General features: G+C 32.1%; 2 protein-coding genes across 7 annotated transcripts in view; both read right to left on the bottom strand.

Moving 5' to 3' along the window:
- LOC142349646 (zinc finger FYVE domain-containing protein 1-like) overlaps positions 1-14,065 on the bottom strand; it is a 482,388-nt gene that overhangs the window by 263,068 nt on the left and 205,255 nt on the right. The gene's annotated exons all lie outside the window — the stretch shown is intronic.
- LOC142349028 (uncharacterized) overlaps positions 1-14,065 on the bottom strand; it is a 93,248-nt gene that overhangs the window by 29,715 nt on the left and 49,468 nt on the right. The window contains exon 1 of one of the 4 annotated variants that reach the window (XM_075400432.1): positions 9,148-9,470. The exons of 1 other annotated variant lie outside the window; for it this stretch is intronic. The gene's annotated coding sequence lies outside the window, so the exon portion shown is untranslated. Of the gene's footprint in view, positions 1-8,713; positions 9,059-9,147; positions 9,471-14,065 lie in introns of those variants that run through there. 2 more of the 4 variants (XM_075400436.1, XM_075400433.1) reach the window with 2 other exon arrangements.

The following is a 14,065-nucleotide window of genomic DNA, read 5'->3' as shown; positions in this document are numbered from 1 at the left end:
CTTTTCAACCCATGAAGGTTCGGAAAATTTAATGTACAGAAATGCATGGCACTTTTGAGCATTTCAAGTCTCAAGATAAACAAGAACAAGGCGGCTCGTTAATGTGCGTTCGCACATGATGTTCCGACCCGAGCTCATCTACATTTTCGACTTCATTGTCAACCAAAAGAAGAAATAACAAAAATAGATGTTTGAGTTTAAAACAATCGTTACACAACCTATCTACTAATTGAATTTCATAATGCCATGCCAGCGCCAATGAAATTTGACTTTAAAGAGACTACGAGACAAAAAAACAACCAAAAAAATTAGCATAAACAAAAACATCACGGCAAAAAATGAATATCTAAATTTAAAAGCACATAATAACAACGTCAAAATGCTGTCACCCAAAACCTTAACTACTCAAATTTAATTTCTCCTAACTATACAGCGACAGAAAGTTTTCTTAATGAGCCTATGTTACAAGTGAACAAAGAGAAGGATCAATGAGGCGAAAATCAAAAATTAATCAACATTTTTTAAACCAAGAAATTTCAAAAGTCTTAAAAATCATTAGTTTTGAACTGAATAATTCCTGATAAATTACTAAAAATTACCACAAAACCAAAAGGCTTTGCTTTTGGGTAGTTTAAGCCTTAGAAACGAACTAAAGAAAAACCTAAAAAATTAGAAACGATTTGCGAAAACACAAATTTTTGCTACCATTAAAATCATTAGCTATTATCTGAATATTATGTTTTTTTTTAATTCAGTCCTTACTTCTACTAATTCAAATGCAGGAATTATACTTAGAGATTAAATAAATTTATTTGAGCCACATTTGTAAACCATTGGGATCTGTTCTGAAAGAGGAGAAAAAAGAAGCGCAAAAAATGACCAATCAAGAAACGTTTATAAACACATTTATTGTCCAAAAAACAAAGCTCATTGTCCAAAAAACAAAGGTGACAAAATATCAATAGATATGTTATTTTTTGGGATAAAAGAAATTGGATGTGACCTCTCATTGATGAAAATAAGTTACAAATTGATGAAAAGAACAACAAAAGCTGAAACATGTTTAAAAATGTATATCATAAAGTTTAAGACTAAAAGCTATAACCTGAATATGATTCGGGTGACATTATCAATTCAATCCTCTATTACAAGCCTAAGACACTTGCAAAAACAGGCAGAAACAGCAATTTCAAGAAAAAAATTCAGCGAGAAAAGTGTCGAAGGCATATAAAAAGAACTTTTCATTGAAACTTTTCTAGTTTCAATTAATTTTTAACAGCAATGATATTCTTCAGTTTTATCGATATAGCTTCAAAAAATCAAATATGAACAAATACATTAGAGCCACGAAATTTTCGAGAAAACTCGTAGTATCAACGCCATTAATTCCATACGCTTTCAACGGAATCCACTATATACGCTAAATTATGCCGCTATGGAACAACAAATTTGTTCGCCATTCATATTTGGTCAATAATACCTAACAACAAGTTATTGAAGATGAAAACAACAACAAAGACAGGCAACAACCAAAAAATCGGTAGAAAAGTGCCAGAAGAAAATGTCGAAGCAATTTAAATCGTAATTTCTTCTCTGAAAGCTTTATATATGATCCGTTGAACGTCTTCCCAAAACCAATGGGAACTATCAGTCTTAGGATTGTGTGATAAGATTTCAAAAGGATCCACAAATACAAAAAAGTACCCGAAAAATTAAAAAAATATATGAAAACTAATGGCATTGAAGTATTAAAACTAATAGGCAGAAGATAAAACCGCTAACCAGACAACTTTTGGCTGCATTAGAAATCAAAAGGGATCCGAAAAGTACTAAGACTGACTTAAAGTTCACGAAAAAAAGTTTAGGATTGGTCAATGTTCAAAATTTTTCGGAAAACTTTTTTTAAAGTCTTAACAGCCATTAAACTCAAAAGCTTTTAACGGATGTCAATAACTACGGGGGAAATAACACGAAAGCAAAAAAAAATGTTTATCCTGCATAGATAATCAACAGGAGATCACAATAAGTCTTAGGACTATGAAAACAACAACAAAAATAGGCAGAAACCAAAAATCAGTAGAAAAGTGGGAGACGAAAATTTCGAAGCCATTTAAACCATTAGCTTTTCTCTGAAAACTTTTTCTGTGATCCACTGAATGTCTTTTCTATGTCAATGGGATTTAAAAATTTGCATAATGTGTATAATATTTGGATAATCTGATAAGAGTTCAACAGTTACAAATAATACAAAAATATCCAAAGTTTTTTTTTAAAGAAATTTGAATTCTTGTGTTATTGAAGTCATATAATCAATAGTTAGAAGATAAAACCGCCAACCAATTTTTTTTAGTTTCAATAGAAAGCAAATTGGTTCTGTCAATACCAAGTCTGACTAACAGTTCACGAAAATTTTGAGATTGGTTAGTGTTCAAAAAAATTTTTGAAAAACTATTTTCACATTCTTAACAGTCATTAAATTCAATAAATTTCCAGGAAAAACAATGAATACGCTCAAATATGCTTCAATAGGATTATAGAGATGTTTGTCATGCATAGGTCATCAATAAGGTATCACAACAAGTCTTATGACTACGAAAACAACAAAAAATCAGGCAAAAACCAAAAATCAGTAGAAAAGTGGGAAAAGAAAATTTCGAAGCCATTTAAACCATTAGCTTTTCTCTGAAAACTTTATCTGTGATCCACTGAATGTCTTTTCTATGTCAATGGGATAAAAATAACTTTTGGATAATTTGTATAATATTTGGAAGATCTGATAAGAGTTCAACAGTTACCAATAATACAAAAATATCCAAAGTTTTTTTTAAAAAAAATTGAATTCTTGTTTTAATGAAGTCATACAATCAATAGTTAGAAGATAAAACCGCTAACCAATTTTTTCTAGTTTTAATAGAAAGCAAGTGGGTTCTGTCAATACCAAGTCTGACTAACAGTTCACGAAAATTTTAAGATTGGTTAGTGTTCAAAAAATTTTCGAAAAACCATTTTTACATTCTTAACAGTCATTAAATTCAATAATTTTCCAGGGAAGTCAATGAATACGCTCAAATATGCTTTAATAGGATCATAGACATGTTTGTCATGCATAGGTCATCAATAAGACATCACATTTTGTCTTATGACTATGAAAACAACAACAAAATCAGGCAAAAACCAAAAATTCAGTTGAGAAGTGCGAGAAGAAAAGGTCGAAGCCATTTGAAACCATAAGCTTTTCTCTGAAACAATTATCTGTGATGCACGGAACGTCTTTTTGAAGCAGCAAATAGGAGCTGGCAATTTTAGGATAATGTGAAAAGATTTCAAAAGTAACCAATAATACGGATATATCCAAAAAAAAAATTTAAATTTTTTGAAATGTTGTGTCTTTGAAGTCAGATTACCAAGAGCTAGAAAGTAAAACCGCCAGCTAGATCGAAACTGGTTACATCAGGACTGAATAGGATGTTGTCATCACAGAGACTGACTAACAGTTCACGATAATAAGTTTATGATTTGTTAATGTTCGAAAAAATTTTCCAAAAATATTTTAAAAGTCTTAACAGCCATTAGCTGTCCACTCAAAGCACTAGATATATTCATTTGATTCTCATTACGGAGTAAATTGCACTTTTAGTCAATGAGTTCATGCCGTAAGACTGCGAAAAATTAGTAAAACCTCAAAATGAAATTCAAAATTTCATTTAAAATTACGAAAACTGTGTCGAATTTAAAAAAAACATTAGCAATTCCTTGAAAACAATTTTTTTTTGTTCATTGGTTTTCAAATGACTGTAATGACTAGTCTTTTTTATCGCCTTTAGTCCATTAGGAACAGAAAATTGGTTCTTTTTTCGGCAAGAAACTTAAGTTTGAAATACTATTTTTTTAGAAAATATCTTAATGTGAATATGAATATCCCGTGGTCACACAAAACTATAAACCTCGATAACTCCTCGAAAAAAACGAAAATCACAATAATCTTTTTAATACTGAATTTTACGCTGGACCAGCTTTTTAATGATACCGCTCACATTTCTCTGCGATGAATATATCGATCGGCCAAAATTGACTGAACAAAAAAAAAACCCATTTGATATAGTTCCTCCCCCCCCCGCCACAAGTGGTGTCTGAACAAAAATTAAAATATGTCAGACAGTCAGCAGCTTTAACTCACATCATTTTGAAGAGGCAGTCTCTTTTCTCAATAAAAAAATAATCTAAAATTCAAGTTAAATTTATGCGTTTCTTTTCTGTTTTACCTCTGAAACGATAACTAGAAATATGCAAACGATTTATGCTATAGTTTCCGTAGTTAAATAGACAGATTTTTTTTATAAAGATGATTTTGTTCGAGACGAAAATGGAAAGTGTTAGCAAGGTTACGAATAAAGGTTCCTATGAATTTTTAACCTCGAAAAAAGTAATAATTATATTTTGTAATATTTATAGTTATTTTTAGTTCGAAAAATGATCACATCGCTTTACATCATTGTGGAGACAACATTGAAAAAAATCTGCATTTGATTTAGTATTTGCGAATTAGCAAATTTTCTTTCAACAAAAACTATTAAGAAAAAATTTTGCCAAAAAGCAAAAATTTGATATTTCTTCTGAAACAAATAAACTTCGCAAACGGTGAAATTTGTTAGAACATTTTTTTCTTTGAGTTTCCGAGCCAACATGTTTTTATTCTAAGCCTTTTTAAAATACCTTTTACTTGTAGGAGAAGTTTTTGCTGGCTGTAGAGCTTAGAAAAAATTTGAGAAATTTGATTTGTAAACAGTTTTTTGGGAAGTGGCAAAGAAAGGCAAATTATTGATTGAATTACTTCACTTTTGTTCACAGAAACTAAAAATTTAATAATTTCCACATAATTCTCCGTGTTTTTGCTCATTTTTTTTCAATTTTGCTCAAAAATATGTTAAAAAAATGAACAAGAGTCGCAAAGGTTTTAACTTCAAAAACAGCGAAGGATTGGCGAACTTTTTTATCTCATTTTTCGCCAAAAATGAATCAATTATTCTTCAATAAAAATTTTTGTTTAAATTTTCCTGAAATACAAACCTTAAACTGCTCACGCAATCTTTTCACAGTTTAAAATTACCTCTGTTTCTTATGAGAGTGTTCTGAAAATGAAGTGTTGTTGCTACCAGTTGGAACATTCAACTTTTTGCAAAGAGTGAGCAGCAATATCAAGGCTAGTTTGACTATAATCGTGGGTTTGAAAATTATTCGAAATTCTTTAGGGCGTTGTCTTTTTCCCAAAACCTTTTCTTATTTTATTATTTAGTTTATGCTATTTACCAGAATGTTTTTTACTGGAGTTATTTCAAAATAATGCTCATTTATCGACAGATCCTATTTACGTTCAAATGAAGCCCAATGAACATAAATTCTCTACTCTGTTAAAAGTTTATTGTTTTTATGGCTAAATTACTGCGTTGTTATTTTATAGTTAAATGACTTAGCCTCAGTAATTCATTTAAGTCAATTAGGGTCACATAGTCTCAATTGGCTTGTTTGCTTCAAATCGGGCTACAAGTTGTTCCATTTCGACTTCTCAGTTGAAAGCCTAATGCTTTTCATTTAAATTTAAAAAAAAAACACTGGACTTTTGAGCTTCCTCCACATTTTTGTTTTTTTCTCAACTTATAGCTAAATTTCAGCTGCAGCGTCTTATCTTCGTTCCAGTTAACAGCAAAATAGTAGTCACTACGTTTCTCTGTTTTAAGAACTGGTTTTCCCGCTTTCAGTTTTCATTTTTTGTTATTGAATACTTGCTTATTTTAAAGGTTTTTTTCTTGCCAAGCACTAATTTAATATTGGCAAATCACCACAACAAACTTGTTGAAGGAGACGCAATTGGACGCTTCCAGCAAAATCTAATAGTTTTTTTTTAATTTTCCCATGCTTCTCGTTCTTTTTTGTGTGTGATATAATCCCGATATTTGAATGAGCATCAATAAACAAATTATCTCCATGCTTTACTATAGCAGTATGAACGGACCTATTTCAGTAGGTCAGTCCATTGATGATGGTTTTCCTTAAATAAAAACTTTATATATTATAGTTTATCAGAGACTTTTTCAAATGGACCTCGTCTTAAGCCCTGTTTCTGTCAACTTGTAGCTTACTCTCAATTATTACAGATGCCATGTTTGCTTTGGTAGAATAATTCAATTTAATTTACGGTTTTATGCTTAAACTAATGGTTTTCTTGCTTGGATTCTACTAGCGTTCAAAACAATCTTGTGATTATGGAATAGTTGCCCAAATATTAGTTTATTGTTTTGTGTCTCGTCAAATTAACACATCTATGACAGGTTCCATTGGCGTTAAGTGCGCAATTCTTTTTATATCTGTATTTTTTGATTAGGTAATAGCTGATGATTGCTTAAAAACTGATTGTTAGCAAATTTTTACTGATTTTTTAAAAATTTGACTGTATTTGCCGCTCTGTTATTAGTCGTAAGAAACATTCGGCATAATGAAAGGTCTCAGTGGCTTCCTATTGTCGTATTAGTGAATCTACTTAATGATCTAGTAGATAGCTAATGATTTTAATGTTTTGGATATTTTTTCAATTTTTTTAAAGTTTGGTCTTCGTTTTCTTTTTTTTGTCTTCTTGGTACCTAGTCGTTCTTAAGATATATCCGATATCTGTTTCAGTGTCAAGTGTTTTTTTAAAACAAAAATAGACCTTGAGTTTTTGTCATCGTTGTTTGTTCTGGTTGCTTGCTATGTATCGTTATTGGTATATGTCATTGGTCCTATAAAGCGGCTTGTTTTTCTTCGATTAACGATTTTTGTTTGAGTTCGTTTCTTGTATTCATACACCTATTATTTTCGAAAAACTTTGGCATTGAAAGATTATTTTATCTCGTCCTTATTTGGAAAACAATTAAGTCAAAAATGTGGATGAGCGGCTTCAGAATATTATATGCAAGCGCGCATTACCGACCCAGGTTGAGGTCTAGACCCAAATTGGTATATGATCAGACCCAGTCGAGCGCACACCCGTGTGTTCCCAGACCGGAATTACAGGGTCTGGACGAAGTTCGAGCGCACTACAGTCTGGAAGATGGTCTGGTGATGGTCTGATCAGAGGTCAATTTGGTCTGAAAAGTCTGATCATAGGCGGATTCGAGCGCACTTGTGTCTGATCAGAGCCAATTTCGAGCGTAATTGGGTCTGATCATAACCTCTTCGAGCGCACTTGGGTCTGATCAGAAATGTTTTCGAACGCAATTGGGTCTGATCAGGGACCCTTTCGAGCGCATTATTTTTTTTCATTATTTTTGTTTTTGTTTTTACTGAGAGATGTTGGCTCTGCCAAGAGGCAGCCACAAAGCAGAGTTCTGATAAGAGACCCATCATAAGTCCGATAGCTCTGACCAGAAAAGAGGAGTCCAGCTGATAGCAGAGGCCGGTCCCCTTCAGAATAGACTTTGATCAACTGGAGACCACGATGTTTCATATGGAAAGCTGTCTAAACTCATCCATTGAGTCAGAAATATACACTAAGCTGTACACTAAATAGAATTTGTTCTCAGCAGTTGGGTTTCGTTTCCTTTAGCAATACTTTTATAATTGATTTTTTCTTTAGATGAATTAAATACTGCAAACATCAGTTTTTATGAAAAGATTATATTATAGCAGAACTAGGAGATTTTTTTATAAGTAAAACTTTTCTTTGATCAGACTATTTCGAGAGCACTTTAGTCTGATCAGAACTTGTTTCGAACGCACTTCAGTCTGATCATAAATGGCTGCAAGCGCAACTGGGTCTGACCATAAATGTTTCCAGCGCAACTGGGTCTGATCATAACCTCTTCGAGCGCACTTGAGTCTGATCATAGTCTGATTAAGGTCTCGGCATTGGTCTGAATTTGAGTCTTGACCATGGTCTGAAGATGGTCTGATCAGAACACCTTCGGGCTGAAAAGTCTGATCAGAGATCTTTTGTGTCTGGAATGTCTGATCAGAGGTATTTTGGGTCTGGAAAGTCTGATCAGAGATAATTTCGGTCTAGAAAGTCTGATCAGACAAAAATTTGGGTCTGGGCCTCAACCTGGGGAGCCTCTTGTTCGTTTTAAAATTCTAAAATTCGACGTGCAAAAGTTAAAGACTTTAACAATATACTGTTAAACACGAAGCACAATTTTAAATGCAATAGACCGATATAAAAAGGGTTGAAAAAGGTAAGATTAACGTTGCTAAGCAAGATAACAGTTAGGCAAAATAAGTGGAACCATTCTTCAATTCTAATTTCCTGATTGCTGTTTGCAAGAATCTTCTGCAAATTTTACGCGACAATCTTATTCCCTTCTTGCCCGAGGTGGGCGTTGATCAAGCCTCATACATTGACGTTTTTAATAGTATCCGGTATAGGAGTATATACTGTTCGGATAATCAATATTTTCTCCGCCCTCTCTAGACATTTGAAATTGCTACTTTTCAGTATTTATTTTAAGTTTGAATTGGTTTACAATATTGCTACTGCAAATAATATATTTTTTGCAAATTGTCCTGCCTTTTCTATTGTTTAGACAAATTATTTTTATGCAACAAAATGTCACACAGGCTATTGATGAAAAGGAATTTGTTTTGTTGCAATTTTAACGATCAATTGATTGACCAAGCAGCAAAAAATAAACAAAGGAACCGGGTAAGCTAGAAATGTTTTACTTCTAAAACTGGCAATATTTACCTGTGTTGAAATTTGTTCACGAATGTTTGTTTTCTTTTCAGCCCCTGAGAACTGATTATTTATTTTTGGAACTGAGAAAGAGGGAATAAGGATAGCACCTTTTCCCAGGAGAATAGGAAGGATTTTTAACCGGTCAACTTCAATTGAATTTGCTTATCCAAAAACATCTTTTGACTCGTCTAATAGGCAATTTCGCCCTAAGTAAGAAAAAGCAAGATTGCCTTTCCCAATTGATAACATATATTTGACTAAAATGCACATTTCACGCGCTTCGTTCATTGCCATTCAAATTGGATAACGTCTTTAGGCTGAAAACTGGGAAAATACGAAAAATGACAAACGAATTCTTGAAAGAAAATACGAACATTGACGAACCAAATTTAAGTTAAAAATAGTATTATAAATTGAATAAAAATTATTAGAAATGATCTTACCACTTGTACTAATTTTTGAAGGAATTTAGATAAAGCCCCAATAAAGTTTTAATATTTCGAAGCTTTGGTCTGGAAAGATTAAATTTGACTGTGGTTAAGAATATAAATTGACTTCAAACAAGAGGCTGTATGCATAAAATCCAGGGCGTCAAAAAACTGTCAGTTTCTGAGGCGGGTTTACCAAAATTTAATCCAGTCTAATCTTTCATAAAATAATACGAACCGCCCAAAATTTTGAGTAATGTTTTGGCTAATCAATTACAGGCCTAACTGGTTTTATCAATTATTATAGGACACAAAATCAAAGCCATAACGATCAATAATTCAATAACTGCATCAGAAAAAGGGAGGTTATTTTTGATCAGCAGCTATAACAATTACTACCTTCTAGTTATTGCACAGATGAAGCTTTATCTAACCAAGTTAAAATTTATAACCAGCTGGTTATGAAAACCAAGATGACAGGGGGTATTGTTCGATTTAGAATCATGTGTCAAATTTATCTGTTTTTATTTGACAGTTAAATAATGAATAAAAGATATAGAAACGATGATTAAAGAGACATAAATTTTTTACTGATTAGCCAATTCGTTCCTCAATGAGAATAACATTCAAAGATGGGCTATTTTGTCAAATATTTCAATTGGAAATCTATTTCAGGGATGATTTGAAAGCGTAAACAGTTTGACCACATTTTAGGAGTGAATTCAATTTGACAAAAAATCACCTGTCATATACTCACCCATGCATCAAATATAAAAAGCGCCATAAAAGTATGCTAAATGGACAAATTGACGGATAAAAGCATGAACAAAAAGTGGGGAAGAGAAAACGCCGACAGTGTTTGTTTGTGAAGAATGAAAAATAAACAATTTGGTTTATTATTTCTCCCATTGAAGCTCACCTTAAAATCTGCTCAAGTTCTTTTGTTTTAAAAACAACACACAAACCTATATTTAAACACATGTCGAGGCATTATTCATCGCCAGAATGAAAACAATATGCATTTTTAAAAACAATTGTGCAATTTTCAGATTAAAATTCCCAAACCTAGTTCAGGCCTGTTTTATGTTCTGCAGGCTCTTTAAGTTTGACCCGCATAGGAGATAAAGCAATTAAAATTATGTCAAATAATTTACAAAATTGTGGTGAAAATATGTTCTTTAATAGTCCTAGTTCGCCTAAAAGTTACTTATCTTGCAAAGATGAATTAAAATAAGAACAGTCGTAACAATTTTTACATTGAATCATATTTTATGCACAAGAATCTGTTCTAAATTATGAATTGTTAAAAAACAGATGAACCAAAGAATATATTTAGATGGCTTAGATGCTCGACACATTACAAGGAATTTAATATTTTTGTTTAAAATTATCTCTGTTTTGATAAAATGTGACCAAACAGATGATTTTTGTAATCTTCGGATTTTAGCTGAAGATGAAAGGCGAATACTTTGTTTCATCCACCGCCCATCCGGATAAGAACTGGTGCTCTTTTGTGTTATCTATCCACAGCATCGTTTTTACTCAAATATGTTGAAAGGATCAAAGAAATGGGAAAAGGAAAACAACCAAAAACATTTAATAACAGATATTTTTCTGCAAATTGTATTAATTTATGCTTAAAGAAATCTACCAAATCTTTTCTGAAAGCAGCATATTTTTTTGATGGTATTAGATGTAAGTTAAAATGGCAGTCCAATGTTGTTCTTCCCGTTTTTTTGTAGTTTAGTTTAATATTTCTGTATTTTTTAATTTTATGAATGCACCTAATAGAGCAAAACGATTGAGATATTATAAAAAAGAAGTCAATTTTTAAACCAAGGCGTCAGTAATTTGAGCTTCACATTAAGCTCGATAGAGCTCAATTCAAAAGAGCAATTTCACTGTGCGAAACTTTATTTGTCGAGGATTTTATAATCAAACCAGCACTCTCGAAAACAAACACAAGAATTTTTTTAATGGGTGACTTGGGCCTATATTGCAGAAGATACAATCAACACATCAGAAAACTAACGGATTGATGTAGAAAACAATTCATGTCGGTTTAGTAACGGAATCACTCGTGCTGCCTTCCATAAAAAATTCTTGCAGAGTTACTCCTGTTTTGGTTCCCGCTTTTCTCCATCATCTATTCATGAGCCAAAGAAATTGGATGCATTAATGTTTAGCTCCCTACTCATTGAATGAATTTTGGAGCAACTCATCTCTATTGATTGCCCAATAATAGTGTGATATATTTTACAAAGACAAGCCACTAATTGAGTTAGCCTAAACAGTGTTAAACATTTGCTTGCATTTCAGTGGACAACTATGGCCTGGCATTTACTGCAATTGGCATGATTTCATTTTAATTTAATTCTTGATATCTAGTTTCAGATTATTTTTGTTTTCACAGATTACGACAAGTAGTTTTGGAGGATATTTACTTAGTCGCTAATGAAAATTGACTAATAAGCCAACGTGCCGAATTGACTAAAGTGACTGCTTCGACAGTTGTCAGAAACAGTTACTTAAAGAAGCACTTCGTTGATATAAGGCCTATTAACCGATATTAATTAGTGATCAAATAAACATACTCAAAACCTAGCTGTCGTGACCTGTGTAACTATTAAAAATCTGAAACTATATATATATATAGCGTTAAAATCAAACGAAATCCTCCTAACCGCAAGAAATGAAACTTGCTGTCAGTTCTGTCACTTGGCTAATTCTTGCAGTTATCATGATTACATCGGATACTAACGCTCTCTATAAAGTTTCAGAAAAATAATAGTTTCACAAGTCACGATGATTAGTTTCTGAGTATATTTAATTATTCACTAATGAGTATTGACTAATAAGATGATTATCAGCGATGTGCCTGTTTCGACAAGTGTTCCTGGCAACTGAAATCAGTTATATCTGTTCCTTGCCCAAACATTTCTATTTTTTGTTAGAATTAACCACAACTGAAATCAATGTCATGATATCATTTTTACATGCTTGCACCTCTGACAAACGTCATGTTTTTAAAAGAGATTTTCCTCAAAGAAAAAATTCTTAAGGCAAACAATACTCTTGTTTTTTGTGCTTGCAGGTTTAAAAATGATATTGTACTTCGTTTCAGCTGCGCTCTTCGTTTCAACTGACCATCTTCTCAACTCAACAAGATTGTTGACACACAAATTAAAGCACAGAAAAGATTGGTTCAAAACCCAAAAAAGGACGTAAATTTTTTTTAAATGCTGATTTTTTCTTAAAAAACAAAGAGTTGTAATGAAAAACAAATATGCAGCTAAGCTTCTTTAGTGTACTACAGTGAACACTAAACAAACAAATAAACACCCATGAAATGAAAATAAGCCATTTTGTCAATCAGAAATAAAAATCATTTTAAATCCAAAAAACAATTTATACAACTAGAAGTTTTTTTGCCTTCTCAGCAAGTAAATGACATTGTTCAACAATCAGCCTGGTTGATAAGACGGTACGTAGGAAAACAAACAATGTTAAATGATAAAATATTTCCGGAAATTCTACGAAGTTAAGTAGCGTCTACCGAATGTCAACTTAGTGACACGGCAAAAAATCATTTTGATATCAACTGACAATAGAATTATACGCATATATGCATATTTATTTAACTACGAACACAGTAAAAAAATAAAGGGTGAGACAACAAATTTATCAACGAAAACGACGAGAACGCAAAGGTCACTCAATTTTCTTCTCGCAGTCTAGAAAACCACTGCAAACACTAATTTTCCACACTGTTGTAATGAATGAGTTTTTTCAATGGACATACTTTAAGGAAAACTAAAGTGGAGAATAAATAATTTTTAGTTAGAATTTAGAAAATCAGTAAAAATAAGTTTCTATCGTATCAATACCATAGAACGTTAACTGAACAAAAATGTATAGTTTCATTTGAACATTAGTAAACTTGCAGTGAGTCTCTTTTGGTTTTGATGACTGTAACAAAACAGCATAAATAACAAAAATGGTAGAAACTTGCCAAAATTTTCAACGTCAAGAGTTTATTATTGGACCCTGGAACAAGTAAAAAAAACGAGCTATTACCTATTAAAAATTATTTTATAAGTTGTTGATATTTTATTTTTATCATTTTTTCAAAGTAAAAAACAGGAGCAAAAGCAGAAATCATCCGGCCGCACGTGAAAAGAAATCATACTAACAACCTAAATTTCAAGATTCAAATCCAAATCTCTTCTACTCTAAAAAGAAGAAAAAAACCGTTCTACTCAAAAAATAAAACAATAAGATTATTGAGCAAAAAACAGAAAAGAATGATCAAAATGACTTCAAACGTGATCACAATGACTGCGAGAACTCCTTTTAAAGGACGAGTTTGTTCTCCAAAACTCTCAATGATAATATATTTTTGACAAAATCAGTCGTGGTTTATATTTGTGACAAAATCAGTAGTGCAAGCCCATTCAAGGGCATTTGAACGATTGTGATTGCAATAGGAAACCTTTACAGATTTTGAAGTCATTTAGAGCTTATTTTCCAAAGAATTTCTAGATAACTGAACACCAGTATTTCAAAGTAGCAAATGGTATCGTATCTCTAATTGATTTTACTCGAAAGGTTGTGGGTGTGCTTAGACATCCACTTCTTCCCACATCTTTGGAACCGTCCTGATTTTTCGTAAGTGCTTCCTCTTACTTAAAAACCAATCTTCACCCTACTTAACACAAAGTGATTGTACTCGATCTTCGGTTACAACGATTGTTTTTATTTTCTGCAAACATTTTGTTTAACTGGAAGAGATTCCAATCTGAAAGTGCAAAGTAAAAGAATAGAAGATAGTACGTCAACACTAATATACATTTCAATTACAACTCAAACTGATAAATTAAAATTGTACAAAGATTGGATAGTCATCTGGAAGCGATTCCACTTTGAAAGCTGA

The sequence above is a fragment of the Convolutriloba macropyga genome, chromosome 11 (genome assembly GCF_964194025.1).
Source record: "Convolutriloba macropyga chromosome 11, txConMacr16.3, whole genome shotgun sequence".
NCBI lineage: Eukaryota > Metazoa > Xenacoelomorpha > Acoela > Convolutidae > Convolutriloba > Convolutriloba macropyga.
The sequence above is the reverse complement of the archived record's forward strand: the minus strand, read 5'-3'. Positions and strand labels throughout refer to the sequence as shown.